Genomic DNA, 13855 nt, shown 5'->3' on the forward strand with positions numbered 1-13855 from the left:
CAAAGGGAGATGGGCTCCAGCCACTTGCACCGGCAGTCTGTGGCTGCCACTTTTAAAAACCTAATTGCTTCATCTTTAATGGGTTTTAACTTTTAGCTACTGAAAAATAAGAAACAAGCTTGGCATCCACCAGAAATAAGGTGGCTGGCTGCGTGTAAATATATCCCACTCAGAACTTCACCCTCTCGCCCAGACCCAACCCAGGATACACAGTTCCCGAGGTTTGGAAAAAGCCTGATAAAAACTCCTGGGCAGAGACTTGGAGGGGCTCCAAGCATTCTGCTGGTTGTCAGAGGCAGCATCTCTGAGAGGCTCCTATTTTAATACTTGATGACTGGGATCTAGAATTATTACAAATGTTACTTATGAATGCTTTAACAGGAGGCTTGGAAACTGTACCAAAATAATTCACTTAGCAAACCTACTTGGTAGAAGATGCTGGGGCGATTCTGAAATGTGAAATATTTTGGTGATCTTCAAAATATCTTTGGGGAAAAGAAGACAGGAGTGGAGAAGGCCTTGTTTAAGATACACCATCATGCTTGTGGCTAAACTTCAAGTATAATTTTAACTCTGGGTCAACACGCGTCATTTGGAGACGTTCAATCTATTGGTCAGAGGTTTCTGTGGAAGGGATTCCTGCCATGAGCAGGGGGGAGGTGGCCGTCACCTAGCTCTCTCGCGTTCCTCTTTGTGTGACCTCGGATGTGTGTGACTACGGACGTGTGTGTCCGCAGAGGTGTGGACAGAACTCTAGAATGAACATCCTGCCATCTAAAACCCTGTCCTCGCCACTGTTTAGAAAACCATTCCATAGATTTCAAGTAAACAATTGGGAAGTAGCAGCATAGTTTCCACAGGTTTCCGCAATTTCAACGTTTCTGTGACTTCCTCATGTAAAACAAAACCATTTTTCCATTTCCCCCATTTTTCCCAAAGATATTTTGAAGATCGACCAAATAATTTATTTTCATAATCGCCCAGCAGTTCCTCCCACTGAGGCCTGCTAGGTGAACTTTTTTAGTGTAGTGCCCAGCACCTTTAAATACTCACAGATCAGGTTTGTGACAATTCTGGATAATGTGTCCACTCGGACACATGAGTCATGATCTGGTGTTTTAATAGATAAAACTGAAAACTAAGTAACGTTCGTATTTCTGTAGCTGGTCCAGTTCCATTTTCTGAAATGGGCCTTCCTGTCTTCTTCTAGCCCCGTGTTTTCTCTGCTCCAGCCACAAAATCAAGACCCACCATTTATTTCCCACCTTGTTCTGAGTTTCTCCCTCTTATCAAAATTGCATATGGTCTGTTTTCCTTAAGGTATTTGAATTCGAGTTAAGTTTCAAAACTGTGATGAGTCAGATTAAAATGTTAATAGATGAAGTTTGATCCTTTAATTAGATTTACAGTTATTAACATTCAACTATGTGATCAAAAGTACAGTAGACGCAGTGCGAGGAGGGTTAGGTAATTGCCTCCTAGGGAAGGGGCTGGCATCGGTCAATACCCAGCACCAGGGCCGCTTTCAGTCTGTACAAAGGGTTACACTGCAGGCCAAAGTCAGAGCACTGATGCACGTAATTAATACTCAATTCCATTAATTCAACAGGGCTCAGGTCTCCAACTTTGTTCCAGGAACTCTACTGTCACATTTAGCTTTCCCAGCAATTCTGTGAAGCAGGTGTTATTTCCTCCACTGGCCCATCACACATCGGGGCCACAGAAGGGTTAATGAGCTTTTTCAAGGTTATATCACAAGTAAGGGCAAAGCAGAGTTAGAGTCTAGCTTGGGAGAAATTCAACATCACCTCCGGCCTCCGCTACATCGCAGTCTCAACTTTACATCAATTCATGTTTGTGACGTGCCTGCAACGCCCACCCCCCCCCCCCCCCCCGCCACCCAAGGGCTCACTCTTCATGGTCTCGAGAATCCTTATCGTGAGAAGTTCCCAGAAGCCAGAGTGTCTTTCTGGTTTGCCCATTTAATCTCTTGATGTGTTCTTTCCTGGACTGGCTCAAAAGAGGAACAAAACCAGTATGTTTACATATAAAAATTCAATCTGCTTAACTAAGCTATTTATCAACTCATTATCTTTAAGAGGCTATACCTTGTGAAATGACCCTTTCATGAAAAGTTGCTTCTACATTCTAGAGCACAGATGGGCACATCCTTGCTTTGTAGTTTTACCCAGTCCTCAGTGACATGATTTTGTTGACCAGTCTTCGAACCAACAGGGAGGGCTGGGCTTAGGTGGCCAGTGATCACTGTCTCGCCTGTCTCCACACTCAGGGAACTTGGGGAGCACCATGGGTCTCCTCCCCAAGGCAGAAATCCTCCTGCAGGAGTCTCCTGGAAAAGTGGCTCCGGCCCTGTGGGTTGCTTTGATTGACGAGTCTCGCTGGTCTTTAGAACGCATTGGGTTTCCCGACATCACATAGAAACACCCCCAATATCTCTCATATGTTCACCCACTGGTCTCCCATGACATAAACAAATGCCCTTTTCATTATAAATTCCTGCCACATATAAAGGTAAATGTACTCTTCCTCCACAGCCTCTTTAAAAAAATCACTGTTTCTTTAACGCTTGCTCACAGGACATGCCTCCGATGTCCTCACATGTCACATTTATCAACCACCGCCCTGGGCCTGTGATCAAGCATCCTCTCAGCCTTCCTGCCATCACGTTGCTTGCTACCTTGGCGGCACTGATTCCTTTGCAATAATTACACCTCAGAGTGGGAGGGACTGTGCCCCAACTGTGAGAGCAGAGCAGGGACCATGGTCCTCGGGTGACGGTCAGAGAAGGTTGGACCTGGAGGAGGCCCAGAGCCTGAAACGGGAGGTCCTGTCAGACCTGTGCCAAGGGGATTACTGACCACTGCCTCCTCAGGGCTGGCCCTGTGATTCCATCAACGCGCTTGGTATGAATTAGCATTGTATTAGCTGTATCATATTTTATTCTTGCTGAGTTTAAAATATTTTGTAATTGTGAACACTTTTTAACAAATGTAATAATTACATTTATCCCTCTGTACTTTTCTTATTTTAAGTCCACTGTTCCAGCCAATTGAGCAACTTTTTTAAGAATATTGGTTCTGATACCTACCGATTTGTGAGAGGGAGGTCTCCTGCTGTATAAGTTTCAATGACAGCATTAACGTGCAGGGTATAGGGGAAAATATGACAATTTGAGATAATTCACCCACATGCTACATTTTAATTACCTTAGAGCTATAAAGAGTACAAGTAAAGTTGAAAATTACATTTTCTAAAATTGACTGTACTTCGTGCTCTCCAGAGAAAGTAGCTAAACAGTGTGTTGTTTCCTAAACTCCACAAACAATTCACAGGATTGAGGCCATAATGACCAGGCAGAGCCTTGCATCTTACGAGAGGCTCTGCCTCTTGTCCAGTTTTCTACAGGACGAAGGGACGCTCTTGGTGTGGATGCAGCTTTACCTGGATTTTCCGAGTCTCAGTGTCTCGGGATGGCATTTCCTAGGCAGCTGCCACTCGCCCTCTCGCCCAGGACTGGCTGTCCTCGCTGGTCACCGCTCTCACACCACCACTGGCCTCCTGAGAGCTGCTGCGCTCACCTCCTACCCTGAACGGGTCTGGCACGTACTATAAATTGTGGGTAGTAATATTTTTATTATTATCAGTATGAACATTATTACACAAACACGAAAAGCTCTCTTTTCTGGTCAATGAGAACAATCTGTCCGGACGGAGAAGTAGAAAAACCTAGGTGCTGAACTGAGTTCACCCTCGACTAGCCAGTTTGAGCATTGCCTCTGTGGTTATTAGGAAAAGGCCCCGTTCCCAAGGAAAACGGTTTCATAAACTGGGGTGTCAGCAGCCGTAACCCTTGAACTGAACTCATGACTGTAACTTTTTCATCCTTTATTGTTCATGAGTGATTTTTGAGCGATGCCTTGTTAGGGCAGGCGTCGCAGCGCGTGCGGTCTGCTGCACGGACGCAGCCCCAGCGGGGTGGCGGGAACCAGGCGGCGTTCGAACCCCAATTCCTCAGGTGCGCGCTGGGGCGGCGGGCGGGCGGGCGGCCCTCGGGCGCTCACGGCGCGGCCCGGCGGCCCCCCTGCTGGTCTCTCCCCTCCCTCTGTATTCCCGAGGCCGAGGTGACCGCGACGGCGGGGACGGCCGCTCGGTGCCCCAGGAGCAGCAGTCCTTTGAGACGTCCAACGGCTATGACCAGCTCCGCGGGTCGGCGCCTGCGGCAGGGTTTCCCACGCGGACACGGAGCCCGGCCGCGCGGCCTCCCGCCCCCCGCTCGCCGGCGCCCGCCCGGCTGCCCGACGGGCCTGGTTCGGCCAGAGCAGCGCGGGCCGCGGGCCCGAGGGCGCCAGCGCGGGGCGGGCATGCGCCGCGGCTTCCCTGTGCCAGCGCGCTGCACGGCGGCGGAACGGCTTCGCCCACCACGGGGGGCGCCGGGGCTCTGCCCCGCCGGGGGTAAGCGGGGCGCAAACGCACCGGGCAGCGGGCCGACCACACCAACCCTCGGGGGGCGCCCCCCCCTCGCCCTTACCGCGCGGCCACCGCGCTCTCTGTGCGTGTCCTGCCCGCGCCAAGCACGGAGCGCGCCACCCAACGGCCGGTCACGGGCTCTGCAACGTGGCACGTGGCGGAGGGGGCGCAAATGAAGAGCAGAGATAGACGGCAGGAGGGCGGGGTGACGAGGAAGGGGGGGGACGGCGGAGAGAGGACGGAGGGGAGGGGGGACGGCGGAGAGAGGACGGAGGGGACGGCGGAGAGAGGACGGGTGGGGACGGCGGAGAGAGGACGGGGGGACGGCGGAGAGAGGACGGAGGGGAGGGGGGACGGCGGAGAGAGGACGGGGGGGACGGCGGAGAGAGGACGGGTGGGGACGGCGGAGAGAGGACGGGTGGGACGGCGGAGAGAGGACGGGGGGGACGGCGGAGAGAGGACGGAGGGGAGGGGGGACGGCGGAGAGAGGACGGGGGGGACGGCGGAGAGAGGACGGAGGGGAGGGGGGACGGCGGAGAGAGGACGGGGGGACGGCGGAGAGAGGACGGGGGGGACGGCGGAGAGAGGACGGGTGGGGGACGGCGGAGAGAGGACGGGTGGGGGGACGGCGGAGAGAGGACGGGGGGGGACGGCGGAGAGAGGACGGGTGGGGACGGCGGAGAGAGGACGGGGGGGACGGCGGAGAGAGGACGGGTGGGGACGGCGGAGAGAGGACGGGTGGGGGACGGCGGAGAGAGGACGGGTGGGGGACGGCGGAGAGAGGACGGGGGGGAGGGGGGACGGCGGAGAGAGGACGGGGGGGACGGCGGAGAGAGGACGGGGGGGACGGCGGAGAGAGGACGGGGGGGGGGACGGCGGAGAGAGGACGGGGGGGGACGGCGGAGAGAGGACGGGTGGGGACGGCGGAGAGAGGACGGGTGGGGGACGGCGGAGAGAGGACGGGTGGGGGACGGCGGAGAGAGGACGGGTGGGGACGGCGGAGAGAGGACGGGTGGGGACGGCGGAGAGAGGACGGGGGGGACGGCGGAGAGAGGACGGAGGGGACGGCGGAGAGAGGACGGGGGGGACGGCGGAGAGAGGACGGGGGGACGGCGGAGAGAGGACGGGTGGGGGACGGCGGAGAGAGGACGGGTGGGGACGGCGGAGAGAGGACGGGTGGGGGACGGCGGAGAGAGGACGGGTGGGGACGGCGGAGAGAGGACGGGTGGGGACGGCGGAGAGAGGACGGGGGGGGGGACGGCGGAGAGAGGACGGGGTGGGACGGCGGAGAGAGGACGGGTGGGGACGGCGGAGAGAGGACGGGTGGGACGGCGGAGAGAGGACGGGGGGGGGGACGGCGGAGAGAGGACGGGGGGGGACGGCGGAGAGAGGACGGGTGGGGACGGCGGAGAGAGGACGGGTGGGGACGGCGGAGAGAGGACGGGGTGGGACGGCGGAGAGAGGACGGGGGGGACGGCGGAGAGAGGACGGGGGGGACGGCGGAGAGAGGACGGGGGGGGACGGCGGAGAGAGGACGGGGGGGACGGCGGAGAGAGGACGGGGGGGGGACGGCGGAGAGAGGACGGGGGGGGGGGACGGCGGAGAGAGGACGGAGCCTGGACGCAGCTCAGGAAGCGCTGAGACAGGCTGGACCGGCAGCTGACGCCCCGCTTCCTCAAGGCTGTCGTTAAACATAAACCCCAGGGGAGACTTTCCCTGAGAAAGTTAAATTTTTTAAGCACTGCAGACGTCAGTCTGGTGTGTGAGTGTGTCTGTGTTAGCTTGCTAAAAGCAGCTTTCTCCATCAAATCCTTCAAATACTTAAAACAACAGTTTCTAAAGAGTATGAAAACTGAGTGTGGCAGAGTCTCACCCGACAGCTCAGGAGGGCTATCACTTTAGTTTTCTCATTCCCTCAGCACATCATCAAATTAAGCTCTCAAGCACTCAAACATATTCTTTTTTAACCTTTTATTTTCTTCTCATATATTTTCTTAATTCTACTTAATTAACCATGATATTCATTTAGTATTAATGAAGTACCTAAGTATCTCTCTCTTTTTTAATGAGAAGGCAAACTTTTTTTTAAAAGATTTTTTATTGATTTTTAGAGAGAGAAACATGGACGTGATAGCAGAACATCGACGGGCCGCCTCTTGCGCGCCCCCTGCTGGGGATCGAGCCTGCAGCTGGGGCATGCGCCCTGACCCTTCACCGGGAATAGACCCGGCGACCTTTCCGCGCACCGAAGACGCCCAACCAACTGAGCCACACTGGCCGAGCAGTATATCTCTTGAAGGAACATTTCTAAAATAGCCTTTATATGCGAATTTCCTCAGTGAGTCAGGGAAGGCCAATGTTTAGGTTGCCATGTGCAGGTGATTTGGTTACAATATTTTTCATGGCCTACAGACACACTGCAAGAAGGCAAGGGGAGTAAATACAACAGTGACCAGGCAAACAGTTCACCTGTGGGGCTGGGGGGTCAGTTACTACCCACCTTTTAAAAATCTATTTGTTTTCCCTGGCTGGGCGTGGCTCAACGGTTGAGCATCGACCTAGGATCCAGGAGATCACAGTTCGATTCCCGGTCAGGGCACAGGCCCTGGTTGTGGGCTCCATCCCCAGTCGGGGGCGTGCAGGAGGCAGTCGATCAATGACTCTCTCATCATTGATGTTTCTATCTTTCTCTCTTCCTCTCCCTTCCTCTCTCTGAAATCAATATATATATATATATAAATCTATTTATTTTGAAATGCCGAAGCCACTGATATTTGGATTTCATTATCAGACTGTTTTGGGTTTTGGGAAAGTCTGTTATCAATTCAACCTGCTCTAAATGCACATTCCTTAGGAAACGGAGATAAAGAAAGTGTGGAGATAGGGCTGTATCAGAGAGTCCTGCAAGGAACACCCTGACTTCGAGGCTGCTGACACTTCACCACGGGTGTGTTTAACACTCCGCACGCATCCCGAGGTGCTGGAGAAGAGGATGGCAACATGTTGGCCCTGGCTCCTGAAGGGGGGTCACTGTCTGACACCCGCCCAGGCCGCTCGCTGCATAGACTTAAACACGTTGGCACAGAGCCGATGAAAGCAAACCTCCTCTCCTGCCGCTCTGCCCCGCGGTGTATCCTGCCCCTACCTCTGTGACTTCCCAGGTCAGTGACTGTCACAGAGCCTCACACTGCGCCCTCAGGGTGGGGAGGGTCCACATGGCATGGCCAACTCCTTGCACCTCCAAGATCTCGTCTACATATCACCTCACCCCGTGACATCCAGCTTTGAGTACATGCCCCTCAGAGGGATTCCTTGGGTTTACCTGCATTTTCCTTCCTACTTACTTATTTATTTATTGCATTGGGGTGACATTGGTTAATAAGGTCACATAGGCTTCAGGTATAAATTTCTACGATACAAGACGTGTATACTTTTTATAAGGAAGAAAACTTTAAAATTTCACTCCATTCAGGAAACACGTTTGTTCTGTAAGTAACCCACAGCATGTACTAGAGGACAGTCACACTTCAGGCGAGGCTTGAGACAGCGCATCGTCAATGAGCCCAGCCCAGGGAGGACCAGGGCTGAGGTTCCAGCCATATTTATGTCTCCCCAGCTGCTTCCCACATCTGGGGAGGCAGCTCCAGCTCGGATCCTCTGCTTTGAACAGAGCGCACTAACACCCCGCTTCTCTGTCCCTCTCCCTAAGAACTGCTGCTCCTGTAGCACAGAAAGTTCCATCTTTGGATTCTGTTCTCAATGGTCCTTTTCTGCTCAAACAGAATGTTCACAGAGATGATGTAAACATCAGACCTGCTGGGGACAATGATTTTACTGGGTTAGAAACGGATTTAGCATTGTTAAGAAGTAAGGTTAGCACTGAGATTTGCATGGCAGTCAGTTTATTTTAAATTAATTGCAGATTTTTTTTGGGGGGTGAGAAAGCATAAGTATAACACTTAATGCTCAGATAAAATATAAAATATTGTGAGGTGAATATATACAGGGTGTCTCCCAAAAATGTATACACACTTTAACAGCTGATGGCTCAATTTTGAAAGTGAAATGCATTTAATAAACACTGCCTTTGTAATTATTCAAAGTGTGTATATACTTTTCCTTGGGACACCCTATATATAATATATACACATGCATATATGTATATATCTTTCTATTTTGGTTATCAAATATATAAGTTTCCATTTACTTCCTTTTGGTATTTAGAAAAAATCATTTAAACTGACACATTTATTAGATACTAACTCTAGCTGGCAAAAACAAAATGCAGTGACTGTACAGTTGCAGGTTTATAGAAAGAAAATCAAATATTAAAATCCTTATGACTTTTTCCCCTTTTTACGTCAAGGTTGATGCCTGAGTGTCTAAACTGCAGCATTTTCCCTCTGAGGCTGATTCCTGTTATTGTTAATAAGTCATACATAGGGCAATTTCTTTCACGGGATTTTTCTAAGTATCAACCTCAGTGCTCACCAACTGCCATTAAGATAGAGTTAAAAAAGAAGGCTATTCCATTTTCTATTTGATTTCCTAAAACCCCCTCCGTGAGGTTATCATGAGACTTCTATCAGGGCATGTGCTCTGAGAGGAGGCATCACAGGTACATATTTGGAGAACCCCTTATTATGAAGACGTCAGCAGTCCCCCAGGTGCTCAGTGTTAAGGTCTATTTTGTATGACATGGCCGGGGGCGCCCGCCCACCCTGCTCACCGGTGACTTCATGGACGAGCTCACGTGCCGACTGAGAGTCTGCTTCCTACCTCTGGCACCTTTATTCATGAAAACAGTGGGGCCCGCACGCAGCACCTCCTTGGCACCGGGGCATGCCTCACGGGCATCTTTTTAATAGCAGAAATAAAAATTATTCTTTTGATATATAAAAAAACACCTTTTAAATCTTGGAGGGGGGGTGTTAAAATCATTGCGTCCTAGTTTTGGAGAAACTCAACCAATGACAGTAACTTTTTTCTCCATCAATTTCCTTTTGTGGCAAGAAACGCCCAGGATTTGAACCATAGTGTTGATGAGAAAACAAACAAACTAAACTCACTAGGAAAACACATCAATATCTTTGTATGCCATTTACTTTAAAACATTTATAACCCTGCAATGATGAAAAATCTCCTGATGGAAGACCCCAGGAGAGCAAGAAAAGGTGAGTTTGAAACAGACATGATAAAGTACAAACTGCTGAGAGTTTCTGGGCAATATTAGGACTCACAGGCTAACCTGTCATCAAAACAGAACAGACCGTTGCTGGACAACACTGTGACAACTCCAAACGGCAGCCTTATGAATTAGGACAGATGAAAAGGAAAGTATGGGTTCCAAGGTCCTTTTCTTGAGCTTTCTCTGACAGACTTTGGGAGGGACGAATGAGACCATGTTTAAGGAACATTCCTTATTTCCCAACTTGTGCCGTGCGTGAGGAATTGGTATTTACAGGTGTGGCATAAATCTGCTTCTGCCCTCCTGGGACTCTATGCTTGTGACATTACATGTGTTGTTGCAGGAATTAATGTTCTTTCCTAACAGGACCTAGTAGGAAAGCATCTATTTCTTTCAAAGCAATTTATGACAGGATCGTCTAATTTCACAGGCTGTGACAGCCGCTCCCTGAGCAGACCGTCAGAACAGAGCACGCCTGCAAATCCCACGTCCCAGGGAGACCAGAGCCCACCTCCACTGATGCGAACGCCGTTTTCAGGACCGCTTCTCAGGGAACCGTTCATCACCCTGCAGTTTGGATGCTGAATTTGTAAAATTGGCATTTTCAATATGAAAAGGCTAAAACTGTTATCAAGTGAGGTGTTTATTATGCAAATGTTCTGGCAACAGTTTACAATATTACAAGTTCTCTCTCTTTAGGCAGGACTGCATTTCCCATTTATAGTGCACATATAACTTCCGCAAATCAAAGCGCAGTGACAGGTTCGCACACACATGCTGAGAGGGAGACCAAAACAGATTTAAACCTGAGATCTGCTTCTACATGAATCTTTTCCAAATGAAACTTCATCCCGTTCCACGCGTCTGCGTAGCTAAGCAGCAGGCATGCACAACTGCACCCCCGGGTTCCAGCGCACAAGGCAGGGACTTACCTAGAGAAGCATTTCTGGTTTTGTCTTTTCCTGAGTGGAGTTGATCCCGAGTTAGAAGACGAGCTGTCCAGTGCTGAGACCCGCTGGGCTCCAGGCTGTAGCAGGAGCCCCCAGCTCCACGCTGCCACCAGGATTCGGGGACTGTAGCTCCAGTCCTGGCGTCTGAACTCTCCCAGCCGCCTTTCTTTACTGATGCACACACTGTCCTCTCATAACAAGCAGCCAGCTGGAATGATTCACACCTCTGCTCAGCACACGGGAAATGCAGCCTCTTCCCTGGACGCAGGATTCCAGCAGGGAGCGGAGGGGGATGGCGCGGGCTGGGACTCGGGAAGCAGCCCCGCCAGCTGTGCTGCTGTGCGGCTGAGGTCTCCTCCTCCCACAGCTCCCGGACGGCAGGGCGGCTCTGCGAGGATGATTGGCAGATACGCTGAGTCCTCAGCTAATCAAGCCGGGGCTGGAGGACCTGGGCTGCTGTGATGTCACGCACGCAGGCAGGGCTGCCTCGCAGGGATCGGCTCCCACGGAGCCCTCCCAGCCTGGCTGCACCCCGCACACCTGGGGGAGGCTGAGGTGCTCCTGCAGGTCTGTGTGATCTCTCCTCCTACAGTTGGGCTGCTGCCCATGGGATTCAGGAATAAAATTCCACTTTGCAGCTATGATACCCAAAGATTCAACTGTGTGAAGGGAGAGAAGCTCGAGGTGGGGTTTTCGGGGTGAGCGTGTGCAAGTCAACCCATGATGTGTGAACTCAACAAAAGCTGACGATGACCGTGAATGTAGGAAACTTGGGGAAAGAGGAGTGGGCCACAGACTCTGGAAATTAATCATGGTATTTTAGGCCATAATAAATGTAAGAAGGAACAAATGAGTAGCCATGTCTGCACGTGTGTGTTTACTGTATAAACTGTTTCATTAGTTGAGGTAAATTACAGGATTATTCTGGAGAAGCTCTCTTCTCTCCACGTCCCATTCCCTACCTGGCATTATAAGAGGAGGTTCCCTGCTCTCTGTTCTCTAGGAACTCATTAGCTCACCACGACCTGAGGGCACGCCCCTACCTTAGGGAGTATCTGAATGTCCTCACTGAAAGGCAGCAAGACCAGGGTTCCGGGCTCTCAAGCGTAGGTCCTCACCCCAGCCACGTGGCCCCGGGTTCTCCTCGCTGCGCTACCTCGGTGAGTCTCTTCCCCGAACGTCTGCACACCTTTCTCCAACCCAGGCCACCCTGTGGCGTGCGCGTCTTTACTTACAGAGTTCTGCGTGGATTCCTGGGGGTGGGCATCAGTGACCTTGTCACCTGCTGCAGGGTTGGGGGTCCCTCAAACATAGCACTTATTGGTGATGTGGTCTTTGGGGTGAATAACTTTAAATCACCAGTGTTATAGTTGTTATACTGAGCCAGGTTTTGAGGGTCAGGAAGCTGTGGACATAAGGTAGACAGAGGACAGGGAGCCATCTGGTAAATTACAAGGAATCTCTGCAGCTCTTAGAGACTTGCGGCGCCACCACCAAGAGGTCATAGATGGAGCACATGCCAGTTACTCTTCCAGGCACATTTTGGAAACCCTCAGCATCAGGGACCACTGCCCTTAGGGTCCTTGGGGAGGGGAAGGTCTATGAAGGTCAAGGTGGAGCCCCCACAGTGGAGCTCATCAGAAGTGAGACTGGTAACAACCAGTTAAATATTTCAGAGATGTCCTTAAAAATAATGCCCATTAGAACAGCGTCTGGCCAAACACTAAGTACAAGAAACAAAACAAGACAAGTGAAAAGGCTGGTTCAAAGTGTTCCATTTCATGCACTTTCTCATACTAACAAAGCCTTCTTACTTATTTAAGTTTACTTATTACTCTTGTCTCACCAACACAAAATTAAAAAAACATTTGAGAAAACCTCAAGTTCTTTATCCTGAGGACATAGTTCTACCTCACAAGTCAGTGAAGTCAGCTGCCTCATCAGAGCCATTTCAGAGGCTGGCACCAATGGAACGCAGTGGCCTGGCCACTAAACCACGGCGCCAGAACAGGAGTTGTCAGGAGCAGTGGCACGCCCAGCGCTGGGGATGGCATAGCTGGTATTAACCGACAACAAGTGAGAGCTGCTGGTCAGCTTTCTTTCCATTGTTAGTCTATAAACACCATTTGTAGTTAAATAAATATAACATCATTACTTGGAGTAAAATGGCTAATAAAGCAAAAGTGCTTTGAAATGTAAAACCTCTCTACATAGTTTCAGGGAACATATTCTTAACACAAAATTATAACATAACATACTTTAATAGATCTGTTAAATACTAAGTTTTTAAAACAAAAAACTCCAAGATTCTGAGTTCAATTCATGGTAAGAAAGAAAAAAATCACTTTACAGTCCTTTTCTCATTGTTTACTCAGAAATAAACTAAATCTTGAGAACAGAGCACCCCCCATGTGCACCTGTGTAAATGATGGAATCAGCCAAGCAGGGCCTTCTTTCCTATCCCTGGGGGAGTTGCAGAAATTCAGTGTCCATACTAAAGAGCAAAAAATAAAATAAGCCCCAAAGTACCTTGATTAGTTTTCTTAACATTTCCTTTGTGTATTATATTTCCCAATGATTAATACAACTTGTTGGTGAGATTATTAAGTTAGGGTTTCCTAATATGGGGGAAATGACCTTGAGTGCTAAATGGAGGGACTGTGACAGGCACGAGGAGACAGGGAAGAATTTCTTTCCTCGAGTGTTTTAAATCACGGTCACTGCCCCACCATTTGTGGGCCTTGCACTTGAGTCAGAGGTAGGGCCTCTCCAGTGAGCGCACAGTAAGACCCCTTAGTTATGCAACCCATCTGCCGGCACTCAGAGCTGAACTGGATGCACCCATTTCTTTGGGAATCCCCTGGAGTGCAATGTAACTTTCCTTATCTAGGAACACAGAGGTCCAGTCCTCAATGGATCTTTAGTAAACTGAGTTGAATTTATTGAACACATACATTTTTGGAGATCTACGTATTTTTATTCAATTGTTACCAACACCTCCTTTTTTGCAACTGAATTTCCTTGAAAATTCAAAAAAATGTAGCATATGCATTTGAAATCACAAAAATGAAAAACTTTGAAAATATTTTATAATGCACGCTTAAAATGCACCTAAAGCAGACACAGTACATATCAGTGACTAGGCAACACAGGAGGAACACAAAACAAAGCCACATGTGCTCACACAAAAGGGAGACTCGCTTTTTGGTTTATATATCAGTTCATTTTT

At 50.2% G+C, this 13855-nt stretch overlaps 1 pseudogene across 1 annotated transcript in view; it reads right to left on the reverse strand.

The window, feature by feature from the left end:
* LOC308556616 (bifunctional heparan sulfate N-deacetylase/N-sulfotransferase 4 pseudogene) overlaps positions 1 to 10962 on the reverse strand; it is a 28966-nt pseudogene extending 18004 nt beyond the window's left edge. Inside the window, exon 1 of the transcript in view lies at positions 10609 to 10962. The product of the transcript in view is annotated as a bifunctional heparan sulfate N-deacetylase/N-sulfotransferase 4 pseudogene (transcript). The remainder of the gene's footprint in view (positions 1 to 10608) is intronic.
* Positions 10963 to 13855: the final 2893 nt, after the last annotated feature.

This window comes from Miniopterus schreibersii, assembly GCF_964146895.1.
Source record: "Miniopterus schreibersii genome assembly, chromosome: 4".
Classification (NCBI taxonomy): Eukaryota; Metazoa; Chordata; class Mammalia; order Chiroptera; family Miniopteridae; genus Miniopterus; species Miniopterus schreibersii.